Genomic DNA, 25084 nt, shown 5'->3' on the forward strand with positions numbered 1-25084 from the left:
TCAGTTTGTTCAAGAGATTCTTGGCTGTTCTTGATTCTTTCTGTGTCCATATAAACTTGAGAATCAGCTTGTCAGTTTCCATAAACTTGGATATTGATCAGAATTGCATGGCATGTACAGATCATTTTGGAGAGACTTGGCATATTTGTAATATTGAATCTTCCTGTTCATGAGCATGGCATATTCCTCTATTTGTTTAGATCTCCTTTAATTTCACTCAGTAAGTTTTCATAGTTGTCTGCATAAAGGTCTAACATATATTATGACAGGTTGATTTCAAAGTGTCTGGGTCTTTTTAGTGTAGATTTTTATGTAAATTGTATATTTTTAAAGGTTTATTTTCCTGTTTGTTGTCATTATATCAGAGTAAATTAATTTTGTATATTAATCTTGAATAGGCCAGTTTGTTAAACTTATTAATTTTAATAATTTGTGAATTGTTTAGGATTTTCTACATAGGCAATACATCATTCATGAATAATGAAGTTTTTATTTCTTCCTTTCTCATCTTTATATCTTTTTTTTTTTTTGTCTTTTTGCTATTTCTTGGGCCGCTCCTGCAGCATATGGAGGTTCCCAGGCCAGGGGTCCAATCGGAGCTGCGGCCGCCAGCCTACGCCAGAGCCACAGCAACACAGGATCCGAGCCGTGTCTGCAACCCATACCACAGCTCATGGCAACGCCGGATCTTTAACCCACTGAGCAAGGGCAGGGACCGAACCCGCAACCTCATGGTTCCTAGTCGGATTCGTCAACCACTGCGCCACGACGGGAACTCCTCATCTTTTTCTCTTTTATTTCTTTTTCTTGTCTTATTGCACTGGCCAGTACCTTCAGCACAAAAACAAGGAACAATAGGGTGAGTACTTGTTTTGTGAGTTAACCCAAAAGGGTATATGAAGTCCTAAACCCCAGTATCTGTGAATGTGACCCTATTTCCAAATAGGTTTTTTTTTTTTTTTTGCAGATATAATCAAGTTAAGATGAGATCATACTGGAGTAGGATGGCCCTACTCCAGTATGGCTGGTGTCCTTATGAAAAGAGGAGAGATAAAAACACGCACAGAGGAAAACACCATGTGCAGACAGAGAGAAATTGGAGTGATGCATGTCTGAGCCAACGAATGCCTAGGATGGCTGACAACCACCAGAATCCAGGAAGAGGCCAGGAAGGCTCCTCCCCTAAGATTTTCAGAGAGAACATGACCCTGCTAACAGGTTAATTTCAGACATCTATCCTCCAGAACTGTGGGACAATGCATTTCTCTTGTTCTAAGCGATCTCAGTTTGTGGTACTTTGTTGTGGCAGCCCTAGGAAACTAATAACAAACTTGTCTGTCATAACGCCGGAGGGAAAGCTGTCAGCATTTTACCATGAAGTCTGATATTTGCTGAATGTTCTCTTGGGTGAGGGTATTCTTTCTCAGTTTAAGAAAATTGTTTTCGCCCTAGTTTGTTAAGAGGTTTTTTTATCATGACTTTGATCAACGTCTTGTATTGAAGTCAACCAAAAGGATCAGATGATTTTCCCTTAGTCTGTTAATGTGGTAAACTACATTGATTTTCAAATCTTAACCCATCCTTGCTTTCTGGAATACACCCAGCATGCAGTTGACTTTTTTTTTTTTAATATTGGTGGATATGGTTTACTCATTTTTAAAAAACATACTTATCAAGAACTCAAAAAAGGCATTTCTCCTGAAGTTCTGGAAAAAATAAATAAATAAAATGACTCTGGCTTTCCAGTTCAGATCAACAGATCAACTTTCCAAATGGGTAGTTTGCTGGTCCTATGTTCAGGATATTTATATCTATATTCACAAGCCAGATCAGCTTAAAATTTTCTTTTTTTGGAGTTTTCTGTCAGTTTTATTTATTTTTATAATTTTTTTTTATTTTCCCACTGTACAGCAAGGGGGTCACGTTATCCTTACATGTATACATTACAATTACATTTTTCCCCCACCCTTTCTTCTGTTGCAACATGAGTATCTAGACAAAGTTCTCAATGCTACTCAGCAGGATCTCCTTGTAAACCTATTCTAAGTTGTGTCTGATAAGCCCAAGCTCCCGATCCCTCCCACTCCCTCCCCCTCCCCCTCCCATCAGGCAGCCACAAGTCTCTTCTCCAAGTCCATGATTTTCTTTTCTAAGGAGATGTTCATTTGTGCTGGATATTAGATTCCAGGTATGAGTGATATCATATGGTATTTGTCTTTGTCTTTCTGGCTCATTTCACTCAGTATGAGATTCTCTAGTTCCATCCATGTTGCTGCAAATGGCATTATGTCATTCTTTTTTTATGGCTGAGTAGTATTCCATTGTGTATATATACCACCTCTTCCGAATCCAATCCTCTGTCGATGGACATTTGGGTTGTTTCCATGTCCTGGCTATTGTGAATAGCGCTGCAATGAACATGCGGGTGCATGTGTCTCTTTTAAATAGAGTTTTGTCCGGATAGATGCCCAAGAGTGGGATTGTGGGGTCATATGGAAGTTCTATGTATAGATTTCTAAGGTATCTCCAAACTGTTCTCCATAGTGGCTGTACCAGTTTACATTCCCACCAACAGTGCAGGAGGGTTCCCTTTTCTCCACAGCCCCTCCAGCACTTGTTATTTGTGGATTTATTAATGAGGGCCATTCTGACTGGTGTGAGGTGATATCTCATGGTAGTTTTGATTTGCATTTCTCTTATAATCAGCAATGTTGAGCATTTTTTCATGTGTTTGTTGGCCATCTGTATATCTTCTTTGGAGAACAGTCTATTCAGGTCTTTTGCCCATTTTTCCATTGATTGATTGGCTTTTTTGCTGTTGGGTTGTATAAGTTGTTTATATATTCTAGAGATTAAGCCCTTGTCCGTTGCATCATTTGAAACTATTTTCTCCCATTCTGTAAGTTGTCTTTTTGTTTTCTTTTTGGTTTCCTTTGCTGTGCAAAAGCTTTTCAATTTGATTAGGTCCCATGGGTTTATTTTTGCTCTTATTTCTATTGCTTTGGGAGACTGACCTGAGAAAATCTTCATGATGTTGATGTCAGAGAGTGTTTTGCCTATGTTTTCTTCTAGGAGTTTGATGGTGTCCTGTCGTATATTTAAGTCTTTCAGCCATTTTGAGTTTATTTGTGTGCATGGTGCAAGGGTGTGTTCGAGTTTCATTGCTTTGCATGCAGCTGTCCAGGTTTCCCAGCAATGCTTGCTGAATAGACTTTCTTTTTCCCATTTGATGTTCTTGCCTCCCTTGTCAAAGATTAATGGACCATAGGTGTCAGGGTTTATTTCTGGGTTCTCTATTCTGTTCCATTGCTCTGTCTGTCTGTTTTGATCCCAGTACCACACTGTTTTGATGACTGTGGCTTTGTAGTATTTCTTGAAGTCTGGGAGAGTGATGCCTCCTGCTTGGTTTTTGTTTCTCAGGATTGCTTTGGCGATTCTGGGTTTTTTGTGGTTCCATATAAATGTTTGGATTGTTTGTTCTAGTTCTGTGAAAAATGTCATGGGTAATTTGATAGGGATTGCATTGAATCTGTAGATTGCTTTGGGTAGTATGGCCATTTTTACAATATTGATTTTCCCAATCCAGGAACATGGAATATCTTTCCATTTCTTTACATCTTCTTTGATTTCTTTGATTAAAGTTTTATAGTTCTCGGCACATAGGTCCTTTACCTCCTTGGTCAGGTGTATTCCGAGGTATTTGATTTTGTGAGGTGCAATTTTAAAAGGTATTATATCTTTGTATTCCTTTTCTAATATTTCATTGCTGGTATACAGAAATGCAACTGACTTCTGAATGTTAATCTTATATCCTGCTACTTTGCTGAATTTATTTCTGTCAGTTTTATATCAGGGTTATTCTGGCACCTTACCATGAATTGGCAAATGGTAGGTGTTTTTCCTATGCTCTGAAAGGGTTTGTGAAAGATTGCCGTCATTTCTTCCTTTAATGTTTCTTAGAAGCCATATCTGTCTGATGTTTTCTTTATTGTGAAATTTTAAGTTATAGGCTTAATTTTTCAAATGGTTGGAAGATTATTTAAAATTTTATATTCTGTCAATTTTTACATGTATGTTTTGAGAAATTTCATTTGTATTTTAAACTTTACTTATATAAAGTTGTTTAATATATCTTTTTTTTAATTTTCTGATTTTAAGTCTGTTGGACTTATTGTAAGGTCTTCTTTTTCGTTCCTGACATTGAATATTTATTTCCTTTTTTCTTTTTCCTTGAACAGCTTTGCCATGGGGGCTAATGATGATTACATGTTTGATTTTATCTTCTTCTTAGTTTATGTTCTTAACTTTATTATTTCCTTCCTCCTCTTTCTTTGAGTTTAATTTACTATTACCTTCTATCTCTTTGAAATATACTTTCTTTTTTTCAGTTAGCAATATGCATTTACATGTCCTCTGTGTCACTTCGTGGCTTACTAACATTTCTTTTTATTGCTGAATAGCACTCCATTGTATGAGGTACCACTGTTTATCCATTCACCTACAAAGGACATCTCTTTTTTTTTTTTTGTCTTTTTGCTATTTCTTGGGCCGCTCCCGCGGCATATGGAGGTTCCCAGGCTAGGGGTCGAATCGGAGCTGTAGCTGCCCGCCTACGCCAGGGCCCCAGCAACGCGGGATCCGAGCCGCGTCTGCAACCTACACCACAGCTCACAGCAACGCCGGATCATTAACCCGCTGAGCAAGGGCCGGGATCGAACCCGCAACCTCATGGTTCTTAGTCGGATTCGTTAACCACTGCGCCACGACGGGAACTCCCAAAGGACATCTCTTGATTGCTTCCAGGTTATGGAGTTAAGAAAGATACGAGTACATCTGTATACAGGTTTTTGTGCAGGTACAAGTTTTCAACTCTTTTGGGTAAATAATCGATAGAATGATTGCTGGGTCATATGGTAAGAGAAGTTTTTATTTTGTAAGAAATTGCCAAACTGTCTTTCATAGTGGCTGTACCATTTTGCATTCCCACCAGCAGTGAATGAGAGTTTCTATTGCTCCACATCCTTGCCAGCATTTGGTGTTGTCAGAGTTTTGGGTTTTAATCAGTAGTTTTACTAAAGATTACTTGATTTTTCAAGATTGCTTGATTTTACAAAGCCCAGTATCACCTGTTAGTTTTATTCTCTTTGTGCGTAACATAAAACCTCAAGACACTTTACTTCTATTTGCCTTCTGTGGAATTTTATGCAGTTATTGTCAGTTTTTTGTTTTTATCCTTACAACACATAATCAGTGCTGCCTAGTAAAGTCATTTAGATTTATCCACATATTTGCATCACCTTCACTCTTCATTACTTTCTGTATTTCTGATCATTTTTCTCCTGCATGAAGAACTCCATTTGGTATTTCCTTAAGTGCTAGTCTGCTGGTGAGAAGTTACTTTATTTTTACCTGAAAATGTCATTCCTGAAGGATATTTTTGTCCAGTATAAAATTATTTTCTTTCAGCAGTATGAACATGTCATTTCTTTTGACTTTTAGCTTCCATCATCTCCATTGAGAAACCTGCTATAAGTCCTTTAAAAGAAATCTGTCTTTTGAAAATCTGGACAATATTAATATTTTTCTCTTTATTAGGTTTTATTTTTTTTTTCTTTTTAGGCTCTCACCATGGAAGTGTCCAGGCTAGGGGTCCAATCGGATCTGCAGCTGCTGGCCTACCCCACAGACACAGCAAACCACGTCTGTGACCTACACTACAGCTCATGGCAATGTTGGATCTTAACCCGCTGAGCAGGACCAGGGATTGAGTCCTCATGCATACTAGTCAGATTCTTTACTGCTGAACCACAGTGGGAACTCCTCTCTATATGAGCTTTTAACACAGTTTTACCAGAATTTGCTTAATTATGGATTTCTTTTTATTTATCCCGGCTTGGGATTCATAAGGCTTCTTAACTTTGTGACCTGATGTCTCTTATCAGCTTTGGGGAATTCTCAGTCATTAACTATTCAAAAGTTACTTAGAATCAGTCTCACTACCTAATCTAATTACTTTCATTTGTGTGCATTCCTTTATAGTCTCTTTCACATATTTCAAAAGCATCTGTGTTATAATCATAATATAAATTATACAATTGAAATTATAGATAAAATATAAGATTAATATAACTCCCCTTTCATTGTAGTTTTGATTCATCGCAAAGAAAGAGTGCTTGTGTTTCATTTATTAATGATTTATGAGTACTAGAGAGTATAGTTTTATCATATTTATTTTTTTCCCTAGTATATAAAAAGTAACATTTAGATTTTTGCTGCCTTTGAAATAATGTGGTTCTCAAAGCTATATTTCATTGTCTTTCAAAACCCTTTATTTTTTATCCAGCGTGTTAGGTTTTTTCCTCATTTATATAGATAACACCTCGGTTGAGTCAAATATTACCTTCCTCTCAGACCACAATGAAGCTTTGCTAAATTAAATTTGTGTTTATCAGAGGAGTTCCCATCATGGCTCAACAGAAACGAATCTGACTAGCATCCATGAGGATGCATGTTTAATCCCTGGCCTTGTTCAGTGGGTTAAGGCATTGCCATGAACTGTGGTGTAGGTTGCAGACACAGCTCGGATCCCACATTGCTGTGGCTGTGGTGTAGGCCAGCAGCTACAGCTCTGATTTGACTCCTAGCCTGGGAACCTCCATATGCTGTGGGTGCAGCCCTAAAAAAAGCAGATAATAATAATAATATAAATACATTTATCAGAGAAATGCCCAAGGGTTTTGTTAATTGGTAGTTGTTTGAGGAGTTCCCTTGTGGCATGGTGGATTAAGAATCCTGCATTGTCACCGCAGCGGCTCAAGTCGCTGCTATGGTAAGGATTCAGTCTCTGGCCTGGAAACTTCTGCATTCTGAGGTTGTGGCCAAAAATATAAAATTACTAGCTGTTTGAATAGTGAGTTTTTGCCCAGAAAATTTCTTTTGAGTGTTATATTGGGTATGCAGTCGCCTTAGCTCATTGAGAGGCAGTGGAGTCCACTGGCTAGGACTCAAGGTATTAGAGTGAAACTACTGGGGTTTTCTCATTGCCCTCATCTTTAGTGTGCACAGCACATTTTTCTGGAGCGAATCATTTACTCAAATGTCCTCCCTTCATGAACTGTGGGTGCCCAACTTCAGTGACAGAGTCTTCAAGGAATTAAAAAGTAATCTTGCTTTTATTTGCTCACATGGACAAAACTGACCAACACTCTTAATGACAGGGGGTGCCTTCATTCTCACCCTGCCAGGGCTCCTTCTCCAGAAAAAAAGCAATAACATTGGCTTTTGTTGACACTTACCCATGCTGAATATGGGTACCAAATGAGTACAGATATGAAGATTCGAAGATGCATGGTTCCTGTCTTCAAGGGGCTTGAGAGGTAGGGTTTCATGAGACATGAAACGAGTTTGCACTATGTCAAGTGACTTTTGTTTCGTGCCAATCAATTGCCCTGTGAGTGGAGGTGGAGATTCTGTCCGGTGAGAGAGACTGCAGAAGGGAAATCTAACCTTCGTTGAGTCCTACTATGTGCAGAGGCTTGCTTACAGTCTCCCCTTTAACCCTGTGAGCTTGGTATTGTTAGAAGCAGATAAAACTGAGGAGTTGAAGTCCGTCTGCAACTTTAATATGAATGTTTCTATGAAGTTCAAGGGTCATGGGGATTTTTCAAGTATCTAACTTAAAATCAGTGGTCAAATGGCTAATTTAGGGAGTTCCCTTTGTGGCGCAGCAGAAACGAATCCGACTAATATCCATGAGGATGCGGATTCGATCCTTGGTCTTGCTCAGCCGGTCGGGGAACCAGCATTGACCTGAGCTGTGGTGTAGGTCGAAGACACAGCTCAGATCTGGCATTGCTGTGACTGTGACGTGGGCCAGCAGCTGTAGCTCCAACTCAACCCATATCCTGGGAACCTCCATATGCCATGTGTGCAACCCTAAAAAGCAAAACGAACAAAGAAAAACAGCTAATTTAGGGAACGTAGAAGCATAGTTGGGTTTTAGTATGTTAATTGAGAAGTGACCAGAAGTGGTAAGCAAGTGAATATGGTTCTTGCAACTTAGAGTGAAGTAGGAGATTGATTAAACACTGATTATATTCCAAAAATTAGGGAAAATCCATTTACTCAAGAGAACTAAAATTGAGTGCTGGGAAACCCTCATGATTCCTACTTCATGCAGTATTGATTTGAGTCCTGGATATGTCTACCTTGACAGGTCAGGCAACCTTTAAAAAATTCTTTGGAGACAATTTGTTATTTAATTGATCTGTATATTTATGTTCGCTCCTATTCACTGTTATTTACTATTCACCAAGGCTGCCAACTTTTAAACAGTCTTGGTATAAATGTTTGTTCCTAAACCTTTGAGAATAGATGTGTTTTATGTAACAGTTATGGAGTCCATTAACATGAAGCACTAAAACACAAAAAGAAACTGAAGAGATTTATAAGCGTATGAAATGCCCTCGCCAGAGACAGTTGAAATAATAAATCCAAAGTCAAAAGAACATTTGTGAAGTTACTACAAGCAGATTTATCTACCTCAAAACATGTTTTGTGGAACTGAATCATACTGTATGTTATGGTTAATTTAAAAGGTAAAATACAAATTGACTCGCATTTATTGGTAACAATATGTCACTGTATTTAAAGAAACCTACTATTGCAGAAGAGAGAAATCCCCTTTTAAATACTTCGCTATCATTTGCATTCTTAGTAATAAAATTGCCTTAATGATTTTTCTTTAAAAATTGGAAAATTGGGAAAGCTTAAATTATTCGTATTTTTAAGTGATATTGAAAGACTTTCACAAAAATACTCAATTCCGAGCCCACTCCCCGGTAGCCGCGGTAGTCTAGAGGGCAGTTTTTTTTCTTGGATGCAACGTAAGATAATTATAATTAGTATTTTTCAGAAACAAACGTCACCTCCCACCAAAAAAAAAGTTGGCAGCGTTAAATGGTGCCACCTATCTCCTCGTTAAAACATCGCGTTGACAAAGTCCACGTACAGCTCTGTTTCAAAAAGTTCCAGCTCTTTTAAACACTGGCATTCTTATCATTTTGTGCATTCACTGCTGGCTACTGGCTAACAGTGTCTGCATGGATTTCTTCTTAAATATCTTTCCTTCATCAACTGATAAGCCCGTCGCTCCTAGGATTTCTGGTCAAGAGCACTGCTCAAGAAAGCGAGCTGATAGTACATATTTGAAATTGCTGCAGAAAACATTCCTCCTCTCTTTGTCCTGTTTGTTTGTTTCTTTCTATTTGCAGGTAGGTCTCAAGGCTACTTAATGAGCTTTCAGGTTGAGATGGCCCTGGGCACCAGAGTGGCAGTTTAATATGCTTTCCTTGGAGAGGACAGACACTGATGTTGTAAATCTAGCCTGTATTTGCTGTCATAGGGCTAATCCACAGCCATAAAATTAGAGTCAAATATAAAATAAACGGCAAGCCACTGTTTTCACATCCATCTATACAAACAAGCTCATGTATTATTTTAGAAGTGAAAACAAAAATCTTAATTGCTTCTTAAACATGTGTTAAAATTCCTTTTTGTACAAATTTATTTTTACAATAAAAATGTTAAATTCAAAAAAAAAAAAAAGGGAGAAAAAAAATCTTCAAAGTCCCAATCCCCTCCAATAACTACTTTTAATGTTTGTTTTCGCTTTCAGCCTTTTGGTTATTCCACTCATCCAACTTTACGTTTCAGTTTTTCATGGAATTCAATTAGTATGATGCTCTCTGGGGTATCTTGTATGATGATATGTACGTTAGGAGTTTAGCACATGTTTTTGGAAGACCAAGGATGGTGGACAGACATGAAAACGTGTTAGATACTGTCTCTCCCGTCACAGCAAAAACATTGTTCAAAAGAAAAGATCTTCAGACTTAGAGCCATCCCACAGTTATTCTCAAAAGTAGCGACTGAAAATGGAATTTGAAAAGCAAGTGGGAAGAAGGAGAAAGAATCCCCAGCTCAGGTGGGCACAGGTGTGGAGAGTCACACACTTCTCAGCTGAGCCTCCAAGCCCACCTGCTCTCAGGGTCACCAATGCCCTGCAAACCTCAGTGCCCCCACCGTGCTGCTGCCTCCAGCCAGGCTTTGCTTTAATCCAGTGCCTTTCTACTCTGTCTTTCTACAGATAAGAATGGTGATGTCTGAGAAAGGGAAGTAACTCTATGCAAGGTCACCAGCAGAATGAAAAGGAACAGCCACCGGGGCTGCCAGCAGAGGAATCTTGCAAGGGCAGCCACCCTCCACCTGTTCTCAGGCTTAAGCCAGGTGAGAGTTTTCAAATAGGGCAGAAGGGAGAAGTTTTACCTTTCTTTCTCCAAGGGCCCATCCTAAACTGATTTGCATGATCTGAAAAGCCTCTAAGATTTCCATTCAGAAGGGGGGACATGCCAGAGACCCTTGAAAACAGTTAACAGCAGCCAATGAAGTCCTTTAAGGCTTAATGTAAATCCTGGAATTCTTGACTCTCATGGCTTGCAGGGGCTTCGTAAAGGTGATATTTCTGTTATGAGTGGAGGACTTTTAAGCTGCAATTCAAAACAGCTAAGGGGGTTATTAATTCCTTTATGAAGCGGTTACTGAAAAGTCTTGCCTTCAACTACCGTTTTTGCAAAATTTAGTTTTTCAGTTTTTCTGAATGCCAAAAAAACAAAAAACAGTGGGAAAATATTAATCACGATGATGGTTGTGGTTGCCTCGTTAAGAAGATTGGTATTGAACTTGGGATTTCTGTATCATCGCTGAATCCTTAATTGTGCCAGTCCTGAATTTATTCGTGTGTGACGGATTGTGTAATGACAACAAATCCTGTCCCCTTCCCCTGCTCCCTCCGCTCCCCTACCCCCCCATATCCCAGGAGGCTCACCCTTTTTAATGTGATTTTGGGCCTCATCTCATCCAGAGGTCGTGTCCATTTCTCCACTCCCTTGAATTTGGACTGGCCTTGCTTGCTTTGACCAGTAGAAAGCGGTCAAAATGAGGTGCTTTGAGTTCCTAAGCTTTGGCCCTCAGTGGCCTGGCAGTGCTGCCTGCACTTTCTGGAGCACGGAGAAAGATGGATCACTCCCAACCTGAGGCAGTGGGTCTAGCCTCCAGGAGACTGAGAGACTGGTGGAGGAGAATCAGGCAACTGCAGCCAGCTCCACCTGCCAGGCACACGAGGGAGACCACCTTAGACTGCCCACCCAGCCCCCTGCCTGCAGCTGTGGGTGTGGAAAAACAAGACCAGCAGAGGATCTGCCCAGCCAACTCACCAAAGTGTGAGAGATAATAAATTGTGATTGAAGACACTGAGTTTTGGGGGCGATTGGTTACTCAGTCATAGATAACGGATAAAACTCCTCAAACATTTTAATCCATAATTATGGCATAGGAGCTCATTTGCTTAAGGGAGTACTTTGTAATTCCTCTGCAACGGTCCATTGTTCCTCAGGCAGAGAGGCAGGCTCCATGTATGGAAAATTGTCCTCTTTCTTTCTTATTTTCTTTCTTTCTTTACATTTTAAAAAACTGATGTATAGTTAATTTATGATGTGTTAGCTTCAACTGTACAACAAAGTGATTCAGTAATATGCATACGTGTATATATAACACACACACATATCTTCTTATTCAGATTCTTTTCCCTTGTAGATTATTGCAAGATACGAGTATTGTTCCCTGTGCGATATAGTAGGTCCTTGGGGTTTATCTGTTTTATATACAGTAGTGTGTACCTGTTAATCCCAAACTCCTAATATATATTTCTTAATAATAGCCTGATCTTAGAGAGAATTCATATAGGAATGGATACTCCTCCCTTTCTCTCTCATCATGGTCACCACCCTGGCATGGATATGGACCCATCCTCAGGGAAAGCTCGACCTACACACACACACACACACACACACACGCACGCACGCACATAGGACATGCACATGTACATATATACAACCTAAGATCCCACAGCTTATAAGGGTGGAACTCAGATTCAAGCCCAGCAGACTGGCTCTAGAATCTGTACTGTTAACAGCTGCCCTCCACTGCCACAGAGTCATGTACGGTAGCTTCTAGATGTGACTATTAGGAGCCCTCAGGTATCAAACCATTTGAGCAGATGCCTTCCTGCTGCACTAGCTCCTTGTCTATTTCCTGGCCTGCCTCCCTGGCCAGACACTGCTTTCCCTCCAACACCTAGGAACATCCTCCTGTCTAGACCCCTAGGACCCTGCTCATCCCAGATGAGTCATGTGTGGAATCCCCATTCTCTTTAGGATGGGCCACGTATTGCAAATGCCTTACTCAACACTCTTTCTAACTTCCCTCTACTCTTCCTTCTTGTGCCGGGAAGCTGGAGCACTAAGATGACATTCCCCAGAGATTCCTTTGTAGTCTCAGATGTGACCAGGTTTTCCCAAGAGGACGCACTGCTTAGGATGAGGAGACAGAGATGACCAATGTGAGTAATGGCTCTGCAGAGAGAGCAGATGTGACAAGGACCATGAGTGAGGCACCTGGACTTCCTGGTTCAGGTTTGCTGGAGGTTTTAGAGTTTGTCCCTGGTGTTCAGGGTGTGGCAGATGATAGTGTTGGGGACGTTTCACTAGAACATTCCAAGGGAGAGGTTGGCCATTTCTCCTGGCTGCTTTGAAACTGGCTGACAACTAAACCCAGTTATCTAGCCTTCCCAGAAATTCTATAAAATATGTGATACCTGGTGATAGTCTTCTCTGCTTAAACTAGCTAACATGAATTCTGATGCTTGCAGTCAAAAAGCCTGATCACTCTAAGGTGTTACTGCACCCCAACCACAAGAGCGGCCTTCTACAAACAAAACCCTTTGCAACACAGTAGCCCACCTCCCATATGAGTAGCTGCAAAGGACATTTCCCTTTGATTTCAGTCTCCACCTGCCAGCTTCAAAGTCAGAGCAGAAATATAGAGGTCACGCTGGGGAGAATAGGAATGAGGCCAACTGGCTCAAATAACAAATGTTGAGTTAGGGATAGGCTGAGCCAGCAATGGAGTCAACCCACAGAGACCTCAAGTCAGCAAAAATGAGCAAAAGAATCCACATCTGAGAAGCAAGATCCGATTGGTGGGAGAAATAAAGCCAGGAAACCAGGTCCAAATTGAGCTTCCTAAATAGTAGTTGACCAAGTCAGGAACCCTTTACAAGGAACCCCAGCCTCCTACTACAGGCTTGCACATAATCCTTTTAGTGGCGCCACATACAGGAGATGTCTTAGATGTAATTGACCTTTGCCCCCTGTGGCGTGAAGAAATGAGGAAATGCTATCTCTACCCAGATATCAGAGAGCCTTTTTGAGATTATTCTTTGGATCTCTTACCTTAAGAATGAAGTAACTTTCATTATGAATCAGCTAATGTGAGATCGTAATACACTTTGGTTTAAGATGTGAAATGGATCCGGGGTAATTTATCTCAGGCAGCCAGTATATCCTTAAAAAATATTTCCATTCCAAGTGTTACTTTATAAGTAAGATACAGTGGAACCAATGGGAAAAAAACAAAAGCAAACCAAAGTTAAATTATTGCTTCTGATGAGGTAAACCCTGTCCAGAGGAATTGTCAAGGACCAGCCTTTCTCTGATTAACACGTGGGGGTGGGGTTTTTAGAGGGGAGGAAGCCTCTTGGGGTGAGGGAGAGTACTGCTCTAAAACACAGCTTGTTTGTGTAAGTGTTGCATTGACCCCCAGCCCGGTCCCCATGGCATCTACCTGGGACAAGCCCAGGCACTTGACCATGGAGAGGAACCACTTTACGTCATGGCTGGCATTGGCTGCATCTCCCTGAAGGGAAAATGTCCAAACTTTGAGACGGTCACTCCTGCGGCTTCCCCTTTATCATCTTTGCCCATAACAGCGCTTTTCTGAAAAAATCTATTTGACTGAAGATTTTTCATATCTTAGCCCAAATTCTTCTAGCTAATTCTGAGATGCCATTTGCCATGGCCAATGGCCCAGATATCTGACACTGAGTCTCTAATAGGTCTCTTTGCAAAACGTAGTGGAGAGAGACCTAAGAGGAAGTGCAGGGTGTTAGAGATTTCAGTTCTTTGGCATTTTCCACCTTTTAATCCCTACTGAACAAGTCATTGCTTTGAGGATCATCTTCTTTCCATTGTGCACAGGAGGAGCCATGCATGCTCATGGCATGGCTGTTGACTGCAGTCGATTTCAGCTATCCTACAGAAATCTACAGGTAACATACATGCCAAATATTAAACCAAATGCTAAACCTGGACTGGAGAAAGCTGAGAACTAGCCTGATCTCTGTGCTCAGCTGGCCCTCTGTGCAGCAGCAGGGACTTTTGTTGGAGGAGGGTGGAAGTAGAGAGCAAAATAAAGAGTCTGATGAGAGCCCTTGTGGAGGTGAATAGACTCTTTGACTGGCTGTCACCTCCACCCTAGGAACCAGCCCCTCTCCCAGCCCCCCAGGGCACGGAGGTGGTTCCCTGCAGAGGGGAAACTGAGGCTCTTTGGGCTGGGAGGTGCCAGGCAGCACTAAAGGTGGGGCTACCATATCAAAACAGGGAAATCAAGCTCTAAATGATGATTCATTTCACCTTTTTTTCCCTACTTAACTCTCACAACACAAGAAGCAAGATTTTTGACCTTCTAAACAAGAGAGAGAGAAAAGTATTCCAGCTGGAAACTGACCAGCCCTAGAGAAAAGAACTAAATCTACTTTTATCCACAGTTCGACAGACTCAGCAACCAGATCATTCTACAGTGAAGTACAACATGGGTGAGCCCAAGCCAAACATCTCAAAACTGCCCATCAGCTTTCTGGTTCCCCATATTAAACATAAGCAGACAGCCAGAGCTTGCCAGATATCCACAGGAGATCACTAACCTTGAAGGTAGAAGCTAAAGTGAACCAACAGGGGGAAAAAAGCAACCTGGAGAAACCAGTAGCAAGGCAGAGAGAAGAAAACAACCAAACACTAAAAAGATCATGAATATCCTCTGAGAGTTAAGAGAAGATACTGCATCTGGGGAACAAATGCTATTAGGAAAAAGAAAATCCAAAACAAACCAAAAAGCCCAGCAGTTTCAAAGAACAAGACAAATTTTTAGAAATTAAAAGCATGCTAGAAAAATGGTGTTAGGGTTGCAATTAGAAATGTTGAAAAAGAATGTTGAATAAATCTTCCAGAGAATAAAGGGAAAGAGACAATGAAATATGAAGAGAAGGGAAACAATAATAAAAAATTTTTTTTTCCCAGATTTGAAGTGAATTTTGACTGAAGGGGCCCACTTGATACCCAGCATCACACAAATCACAGTTATTCACATCATGCTAAAATTTCAAAATAGGAGGAAGATTCTACAAGTTTCAAAAAAGGGAAAACAAGTCACATACAAAGGATGAAGGATCGAAATTATTTCAGACCTCTCATCTGCCTCAATGGAAGCTAAAAGACAATGGAGGAATGGCTCCAAATTCTGAAGGAAAGTTATTTCCAGCTTAGAATACATTGTCAGCCAAAATATCAACCAAGCATAGATCAAAGATAGTTTCAGATATGAAAGTTCTAAACACTTTTGTTTTTGTCTTTTGTCTTTTTAGGGTGGCACCCGTGGCATATGGAGGTTCCCAGGCTAGGGGTCTAATCGGATCTACAGCTGCCAGCCTACATCACAGTCACAGCAACACCAGATCCGGGCTGCATCTGTGACCTATACCACAGCTCATGGCACTGCCGGAGCCTTAACCCACTGAGTGGGGCCAGGGGTCGAACCCACAACCTTGTGGTTCCTAGTCAGATTCATTTCCGCTGCGCCACACCAGGAACTCCCAAGTTCCATACACTTTTACCTCCCATGTGCCATTTCTCAGGAAGCTTTTGGAGCCCACTCCACCAAAGCAAGGGAGTAAATAAGCCAATAAAGAGGAAGACATGCCACACGGTGCTTGGAACTCAATCCTAGGAGCTGGTGACAGGAGTCGTCAGGATGAGGGGAAATGGGCACAGCTCCCCAGCAGGTGCAGAAGGAGACGAGTCCTGACTGGAGCAGCGAGACGCAAGAGGTAGACGTCGTCCTTTACGCTGCCCTTTCTCTCCTCATGAACCTGTTAGTGGCTGCATCCCACCTGAGACAAGGGAGTGCACCACCCACGAGACCCAGGAGATCCAGAATCTAGATATGGAGACAGGCAGAGGGACTTGGAGGGTGAAAGCCAAGGGAGAGAGGGGAGCTTGAGGCAGGACGGCTAAGGACAAAAACAAAAAACAAGTCAATCAAGAGAGAGAGATCTGCGAATAAATGTTTTAAAAAGTCTTTGGAAGGTGTAGAAAGAATGTTTCCTGCACTAAGCTGGAAAAGTGAGCAAATGAAAAATCAGGGCAATTATTGATTTCAGGAAAAACAAAGATTGTACAACATTGAATACATTTAACCAGAAATTGTACTATAATGATACTGGGTGGATGGGAGTTGCGAAACAGAAGAATGATGGTGTGAGAAAACTAAATCCTCCACAACCAAAATGGAAAATCTCATGGAAATGTCTAAAAGAAGGGAGGCAAAGAAAGCATAATTTTACATTTTGTACGGCTGTGTAGTATTTAGGAGTGAAGTGTCATGATGTTTACAACTTTTTTTTTGTCTTTTTAGGGCCCCATCCGCAGCATATGGAGGGTCCCAGGCTAGGGGTTGAATTGGAGCTGTAGCTGCTTGCCACAACCACAGCCACAGCCACAGCAACTCAGGATCCGGGCCACATCTGTGACCTACCCCACAGCTCACTGGCAAAGCTGGATCCTTAAGCCAGTGAGCGAAGCTAGGGATCCAGTGTATATCCTCATGGATACTAGTCAGGTTCGTTAACCACCGAGCCGCAATGGGAATCCCGATATTTGCAGCTTTCTAAAGAAATATCCAAAATGTGTGTATAACTAATTCTATGTGTACATGTATATATGCTTTTTGGCATTTTTCATAATAAAAACTTATGGAGAGAAACTTATGATATAGAGAAATGATGATGTATAAATGTTGGAAGCAGCAGCTCAGAACAGAGCCCCCTGAAGGCAGAGACTAGGGCTGTGGTGAGGGGTGGGTCAGGGACTGGCGGTTTTGGTGTGATGCCTTTTGGTTGTTTACTCTTTGACTTTCTAAATTATGAGCCTGCCTCGCTTAGATAAAAGTAAACATTTATCTAAAAATTTAAAGAAAGGAAAGAAAAAAAGGACTCATGGACCCAAATACATTCTACCACTACTAGTTTCATGACCATGGGCAAGTCATTATCTGTAGAAGACTGCGGGGTTCTGAACTATTATATGAAGAAAGTTTGACTAGACACTGTCCTTCAAGTCAAAACCATTGGGTCTCTCATTAGACACAAGTTTATTTGTTTATTTAAGCTTTGTCTTTCTTCATCCATTTAAATTATATATGTCTAAAGGTCTACAACTCTTTCCAGATTATCAAATGTCATTGAATAGAAAAGTAATTCTTAATGAGCATCACAGAAAGGGTTCAGCTGTTTGTCACAAAAAATTTGCACTTAGACTCGAGTTTATCCTCTTCACCGTCAACAAGAAACTTCGTCTTCCTAGATTCTTAGTCTCTGACATGGAAAAAAATATGGAGCCTGTGGAACAAAAATAGCTCAAACGTAGAATCACTTGGGGAATAATTTGGACTTACATAGTTAAACAAAAAATCTCCAAAGTCATATTCGCCAGAATTACATCCAAGAACAACGTTTTATTTAGCAACTAACTGAGATGAATAGCAGCTTCAGTAGCTCTAAGCAAAGGCTCTATTCATCAAATTTAAGGACACAGGCAAAGGAAATTGATTCATTTCTGGACCTGATTGAGTTTCCACAGTTAGATGCATTGGAGGGAGACAGGGCCTGAATGCTTCAATTCTGTGGTCATTGCCTGCATGTAATCTGGTCTGGAACACCCCACCCTTGCGCCCTCAAGTCCACCCAGGCTACCCACATGGAGAAGGCTCTTATCACCATGCCACTTTTAGAATAATCAATGAGATCTTTAATAAATACTTGTGATCTTTCAACGGAAGTGCAACTTTCTCTCAGGAGATGCCTGTGTGTCTGTAACAGGAGAAGCATGAAATATTGGAGTTCCTTATGAAAGGTGGGGGCTCAGCTTGGTGCCTTGCACTTGGTTGGTGCTCTATCAATGCTGGTTAAATCAATGGAAGGTCTCATGTTAAACTTATTACGTTTGACAGAGTGGTAAGATTTATTTTTACCTCCTCCCCACCACCCTGGGAGCCAGAAGGCCCTTCTCCTGTGGCGTGTTATCACTGCCACGTCCATAGTTCTCTGGAGTCACGTGAGGTACTCGGGCTCCGTATCTCAGCTCACCTCTGCAGCATCAGCTTTGTGGAGGCAGGCACCATGTCTGTCTCTTCACCCTGCACAAGGCACATGGCAGGCACTTGGAAATACGTTTTAGAGGAGCAGACTTGGTTCTGGCTTTCTCTTGTCACTACCCAGGAGGCTTCTTTGACTGTCAGGATGCTAGGTTCCTTAGGTTTAACCCATCTGCTTGGGTTTGTAAGCCTTGCCCTTGGAGTCAGAACACCCTGGGTTTGAGCCCCAATTTGGCCTATTGACTATGGGACAATTGACTCAGCACTCTGAGATTCAGTGTTTTAATTGCTACAAAGAAAGTAATAATACCCTCACGAGATTTTGGTGAAAGTTAAATGAAGTTACCTATATATGTAATTATATGTTATATATATATAAATATAAATAATATGTGATATAATATATAATGTTTCTATAATGTATGTAATTTATTATGTAAAATATATGATATATACATAACATATAGTATATGTATAATTTAGTATCAATCTTCTCTCTCTTTCAGCTAGAATCTAGTAGCTGGTAAGTACTCAATAACAGTTAGACCTCTTCCATACACAGACTAAGTTTCCTATGTGTAGAACTCCTTAAAACTAGTCATAAGGGCTGCAAACTATTTTTAATAGTGAAAAAGGACTAATAGAATTGTTATAACAGTAATGAAAATATTAAGCTTTTGCGATGTCAACTTGCTGTCTCACACTAGCCAGCAGTCTCTCTTGGAACAGTCAGTCTCAGATTAATTAAAAATGAGAAAATGAACTATTCATATATGTGACTTAGTGTTTAAAAAAATATGGAGTTTACAAGGTGTGCTTGGTTACTTGCAGCTACAGTGGATCTTTGGGTATTCAGAAGCATGTGTTTGGGGCCTGCCTTCAACTCAAGAATTTATAATGAGCTTACAGAATTTCAGGGACTGAAGTGTTTGCTGTTGGGCACTTCAGGTGTGTTTAGTAATCACAAACCAGAATCACAACAATAAGAACACATATGCTGGCTAGACTGAGCTGTTATAATTTTTCTTGAAGCTCACAACAACTCCATGTGTCTAGTTTGTGTTAGAGGATTTTATTGCAAATTACTAAATTGTGGATAATGAATAATTTTCCCACAGGCTTTTATCACTGGATGGTCAGAATTTCACAGGGGCATGAAATGACTATAGGAGTCTAAAGAAAAATAGAGTTATATTTATATAGTCCAAATAATTTGCGAAATCCTCTAAACCCTCAATTCTCTTGTACTTTACCCTCTAAAATGTTTCAAGAAAGTATCAGCTAGTGTACTTTGGGGAGATAGTATAGAGAGATAAAAACAGAGGAGAGACTATTTACTAACCTCATAAATGTGTTATAAAAATCCCAATGATTTCACCAGACTTCCCTTGTTTATTACCAGATTCTTCCCAAATTCCCATGGGACTGCTTATGGTATGAAAGAAAGAAAAACAGAGGAAGAGTGAGATCTTTTGATCTTTGGGTGCTATTTCCCAACTTCTTTATGTGTATGACTTTTATGTTATTTTAAGTATTGTGAAGTCAAACTTTGTATTATCTGGATTTGAACTAGACTGAAGCCAGGTTGAAATTTGGGGGAACATTTTTTGCTAACAGGACAATTAAACATTAAGCCATTACAACCATAAGTCCTGTTTACATTTCTTAAACTTAAGGTGTTTATATTCTTCCTACTCATAGTTTTGTCACTACTCAATTGAAAATATTGTGAAAATATGCACCACAGAAGATGATATACCATAAATAATCATGTGATTCATGCCTATTGGACATTGAAAATACTCATATTTCTGTCACCTCTCTGTGAAAGAATTTGTGAGGTGTATTTTATCATCCTTCTCTTGGGTGAATTCTATAATGAGACTTGATATCCTGAAGTTAAATATTAGGATGTTGCCTAACTTATTTGGGTAAGAATTATCTATTTTAATTATTTGCTTGCAATATACGAATTAATTAAAAATAGAGTTTTGTGGAGTTCCTGCTGCAGTACAATGGGATCGGTGACGTCTCTGCAGCACCAGGACGCAGGTTCGATCCCTGGCTGCAACTGCAGCTCAGATCTGATCCTGGGCCCAGGAACTCCATATGCCATGGGATGGTGAAAAAAAAAAAAAAAAGGAAAGAAAGAAAAGAAAAAGAAAGAAATTGTCACAACATTGTAAATCAGTAGTTACTGTCATGGCGCAGCAGAAACGAATCCCACTAGAAACCATGAGGTTGGAGGTTCTATCCCTGGCCTTGCTCAGTGGGTTAAGGATCCGGCGTTGCCGTGAGCTGTGGTGTAGGTCACAGGGGCGGCTTGGATCTGGCCTTGCTGTGGCTGTGGTGTAGGCCGGCAGCAACAGCTCTAATTTGACCCCTAGACTGGGAACCTCCATATGCCAAGAGTGCGACCCTAAAAAGACAAAAAGACAACCAAAAAAACCATTGTAAATCAATTATACTTCAATACAACTTTTTTAAAAATTAAAAAAATGGAACTTTATGAGTACATTTACTGCAACTTGGATCTTATAAAATATGAAAAAAAGCTTTAAATTTTCTTACTGAGTGTACATTTTAACACACTACCTCAGTGGCAATGATAACTAGCATTCTATCACTGTTACATGATATAAATACATAGTAAGCAGTATATCCTTTTGTTTCTATGATAACCCTATGAAGCTGATGGTCCCAATATTATCATCCTTATTTTACAGATAAGTAAGCCTCAGGAAACCGAGGCTCATAGGGAATTTAAGTCACTTGCCTGTAGTGAAATGGCTAATAAGTACTAAAATCAGGACTTAATCTCTGGCCCTCTTACTCCCATTTCTGCATTTCTTTTTCTCTTTTTAAAAAGAACGAGGTCAAATCCACACAAAATGAAGTTAATACTTTTCAAGTATTTGATTCAGTAACATTGAGTCCATTCACGATATTGTGAGATCATTATCTTGATCCAGTTTCACAACATTTTCATCACCCAAAAAGGAAACTCTGTACCCATTAAGCAGTCACTCCTAGCCTGTGGCACCACCAATATGGTTTTTCTCTGTGGGTTTACCTCTACTGAGTAGTTCATAAAAATGAAATCATATGTGATCTTTTGTGTCTGGTTTGTTTCACTTAATACCATGTTTTTGAGGTTCATCCACCTTGTACTTCATTCCTTTTTTTATTTTTATTTTTGTCTTTTTAGAGCCACACCTGTAGCATATGAAGGTTCCCAGGCTAGGGGTCAAATCAGAGCTCTAGCCACTGGCCTATGCCACAGCCACAGCAATGCAGGATCTGAGCCACGTCTGTGACCTACACCACAGCTCATGGCAATGCCAGATCCTTATCTCACTGAATGGGGCCAGGTATCGAACTTGCATCCTCACGGATACTAGCCAGATTGGCTTCCGATGAGGTATGACGGGAACTCCTACTTTCTTCCTTTTTTGCATATTTAAATTTCTTTCACTCATTGATGAGTTTTTGAATTGTTTCCACCTTTTGATTTTTGTTACAGGTCATGCTGAGAATATTTGGATATTTGTTCAAATAATGCTAATTATTGCTAATGGAGATTTGGATGTTTCCATTGTTTGGCCATTATGAATAATGCCGTTATAAACGTTCATATACAGATTTTTTTTGTGTGCATGTGTGTTCTCACTGTAGTTTTAACTTGCATTTCCCTAATGATTAACAATGTTGAGCATCTTTTCATATGCTTGTTTGTTCTCTTTTTTTTTTTTTTTTTGGTCTTTTTGCCATTTTCTTGGGCCACTCTCACGGCATATGGAGGTTCCCAGGCTAGGGGTCGAATCGGAGCTGTAGCCACCAGCCTATGCCAGAGCCACAGCAGTGCTGGATGCGAGCCGTGTGTGCAACCTACACCACAGCTCACGGCAACGCCAGATCGTTAACCCACTGAGCAAGGCCAGGGATCGAACCCGCAACCTCATGGTTCCTAGTCGTGTTCGTTAACCGCTGCACCACAACGGGAACTCCCTTGTTTGTTCTTTATGTATTTTCCTTGGAGAAATTTGTTAAGTCCTTTGCCCATGTTTAATTTGGGTTGCTTCTGTGTCTGAAAATAATAATAAATTATGCTTTCCCCCCTAAAAGTCCATATTTGCTCTCTTGGAAAATTTACCTACCAGCTCCATTAGTGTGTGATTAGGGAGGGAAAATATCATTACACAATCTTGAGATACTTTGGGGTGTGTGTGTGTGTGTGTGTGTGTGTGTGTGTATGATCGGGGATCATCCTTACCTATGAATGAATACCTAAAATTCACCAGAGGAGGTAGAGTTAATAACCTACTATGAAGGCTAAGGTCATCCATTTGTCACTCATCATGGTGCTGTCCTCAGGCTGGGGTACCTCTCAGATGAGGAGCCAGGGTAGATGGCCGAATTGGGAACATGGACTTCTATTGAACTTGGACCAGAAAGTTGCCTGGTTCATAGCCCTGTGTCAAGGAGTAATGCAGCCCCTCCCGTGAAGTGAAGGGTCAGGATGGGGTGGCAGTCAGGGTGGGAGCGAAGGAAGAAAGCCAGACGGTCTTCATACATGGCTGCAGCAGCTTCCTGCGTCGAGGGTATTTTCATGGTCAGCTAGTTGCCCAGGGCAATCGTGATCTAAATTTTTATGCTCTTTGTATTTTGTGTGACTCTTGTCCTGTCTGTCTGGGTACTGAGTACAGCTCTTTGTAAAAGGGCCAACCTGTCTCAGGTGTGCTAAGGGGAACATGAACAAAGGCGCTGTGCAGATTTGGTCTCATGTTTTAAAGGAGAAGCAGCTCTCAGAACCAGGTGAGGTGGTGGCTGCCGTGGAAATCAGGTGAGAAGGTACCAGAAGGAGGCAGAGGCTTCTTGGAAGCCAGGCTTCCGGCTGGTGTCCCCTGGGGTCCTTCCCTCACACCTCAGTGTTTATCCGTCACAGGAGCCTATGTTCTGCAAATGTAACTGGACAGTACTTTGAGAAGTAAATTTACAGACTTGTCTCATATTTTCCCCTTTCACCTCCCTCCATTTAATCAAATGGTTGGCTCTGGTCCATCATCTCTGGAAAAGGAGGTGACTGGCCAAAAAATAGAAGTTCACTCGAAGTTACTTCCTGTGAGTGCTCTGAAAGTCCAAATGGTTAGGGGGACATAGAAAATTCTACATTTGAACAGATGGGTGGGTGAGGGAAGGGCTTTCCTTTTGCCTTCAAACTTGAAGAAAGATTCTCCCGGGATGGGGTAGGGGTGGGGAGACCTAGGGCGGCTCCACGGGCATGAACACAGAGAGGAGTGTGAGTCCCAGAGCAGAGACTGTGCCCTCCTTTCCGGGAGAGACTGAGAGACCCCCCAGAGAGGGGATAGATTACGTGTGTGGGGTGTGCCAGGCTGAATAATGTCCACAATCTAATCCTGGAATCTGTGAGTATGTTACCGTCCATAGCAAAAGGGGCTTTGCAGATAAGATTAAGTTCAGGATCTTGAGATGGGGGCAGATATCCTGGAGCACACAGGTGGGTGCATTGCATTCACAAGGGCCTTCCCAGAGGGAGGCAGGTGAGCAGAATCAGTGAAGGAAGGCGCGTGATGACCTTCCACTGCCCGCTTTCAGGATGGACGTAAAGGCCAAAAGCTGAGGCATGCTGGGTGCCTCCAAAAGTTGGCAAAAGCAAGAAAGTGGATTCTCTCCAAGAGCTTCTAGGAAGAACTGGCCCTGCTGACACCTTGCTTTGAGCTCATGAGACCTGCTGTGGTCGTCTGACCTCCAAAACTGTAAGATAATACTTTGTTGTTGTTTTAGGCCACTGAGTTTGGGGTCCTTTGTTACAGCAGCACTTGGGAAGGGAGGCCTGGAGGCCATGCTTCAAGCCACCTGCACCACAGGTGGGGCCCAGTGGCAGCAGGGAGCCAGGAGGAGAGTTAAAGGGTCCATACATGGGGGCAAGGGAGGCCCCAGCTCTGACTGTATGGACGGCTGACCGAGGACCCAGTGGGCTTCCCACCCCGTGCTTTGGCATGACAGCAGCACCCCAAAACCTCCTGTCTCAATCCTAGGGAAGGCTGGAAGCTTCTACCAAGTGACATTTTCTGTCTCCCAGCCTAGATGAGCTCTTAAGGACTGGGAGCTTGGGGTTAATAGATGCAAACTCTTGGCTTTGGGGTGGATAAGCAATGAGATCCTGTTGTGTAGCACAGGGAACTATATCTAGTCACTTGTGATGGAACATGATGGAGGATAATATGAGAAAAGAATGTGTATATATTTATATGTGTGACTGGGTCACTTTGCTGTACAGTAGAAAATTGACAGAACGCTGTAACCCAACTACAATGGAAAAAATTAAAAGCATTAAAAAAATAAATGAACACAAAATATAAATGAAGGAAGCGATTATTCTTGCACACTGAGCTTGGGGGCTCAAAATTCCTACTCTCTAAATAATATTTTCATTTCCAGTTTGGAGAGTGGGCCATCCACTGTAGGTTGCATGCTTTATATGTGTTATGTTCTAGCTCGTTTTCACAACCCAGTGAGGTGAGTACACCTCATTATCAATTTAATTTGTCCCTGAAAACATGTCAGATAGAGGATTTTTGGAATGAGAGAGTATTTCATTATTTTAAATACTAAAAAAAAATACAGTGAATTCCAGGCTTATCCAAAAATGCAGTTAGTTTGCTCCAAATATCACCAAACA

General features: G+C 41.0%; 1 long non-coding RNA gene across 1 annotated transcript; it reads left to right on the plus strand.

Moving 5' to 3' along the window:
* Positions 1-792: 792 nt before the first annotated feature.
* On the plus strand, positions 793-15613 carry LOC125126272 (uncharacterized). Its single transcript, XR_007134580.1, has 4 exons — positions 793-859; positions 968-1218; positions 10148-10287; positions 14622-15613. It is a non-coding gene; the product is annotated as an uncharacterized LOC125126272 (long non-coding RNA).
* Positions 15614-25084: the final 9471 nt, after the last annotated feature.

Source organism: Phacochoerus africanus, chromosome 4 (assembly GCF_016906955.1).
Source record: "Phacochoerus africanus isolate WHEZ1 chromosome 4, ROS_Pafr_v1, whole genome shotgun sequence".
Classification (NCBI taxonomy): Eukaryota; Metazoa; Chordata; class Mammalia; order Artiodactyla; family Suidae; genus Phacochoerus; species Phacochoerus africanus.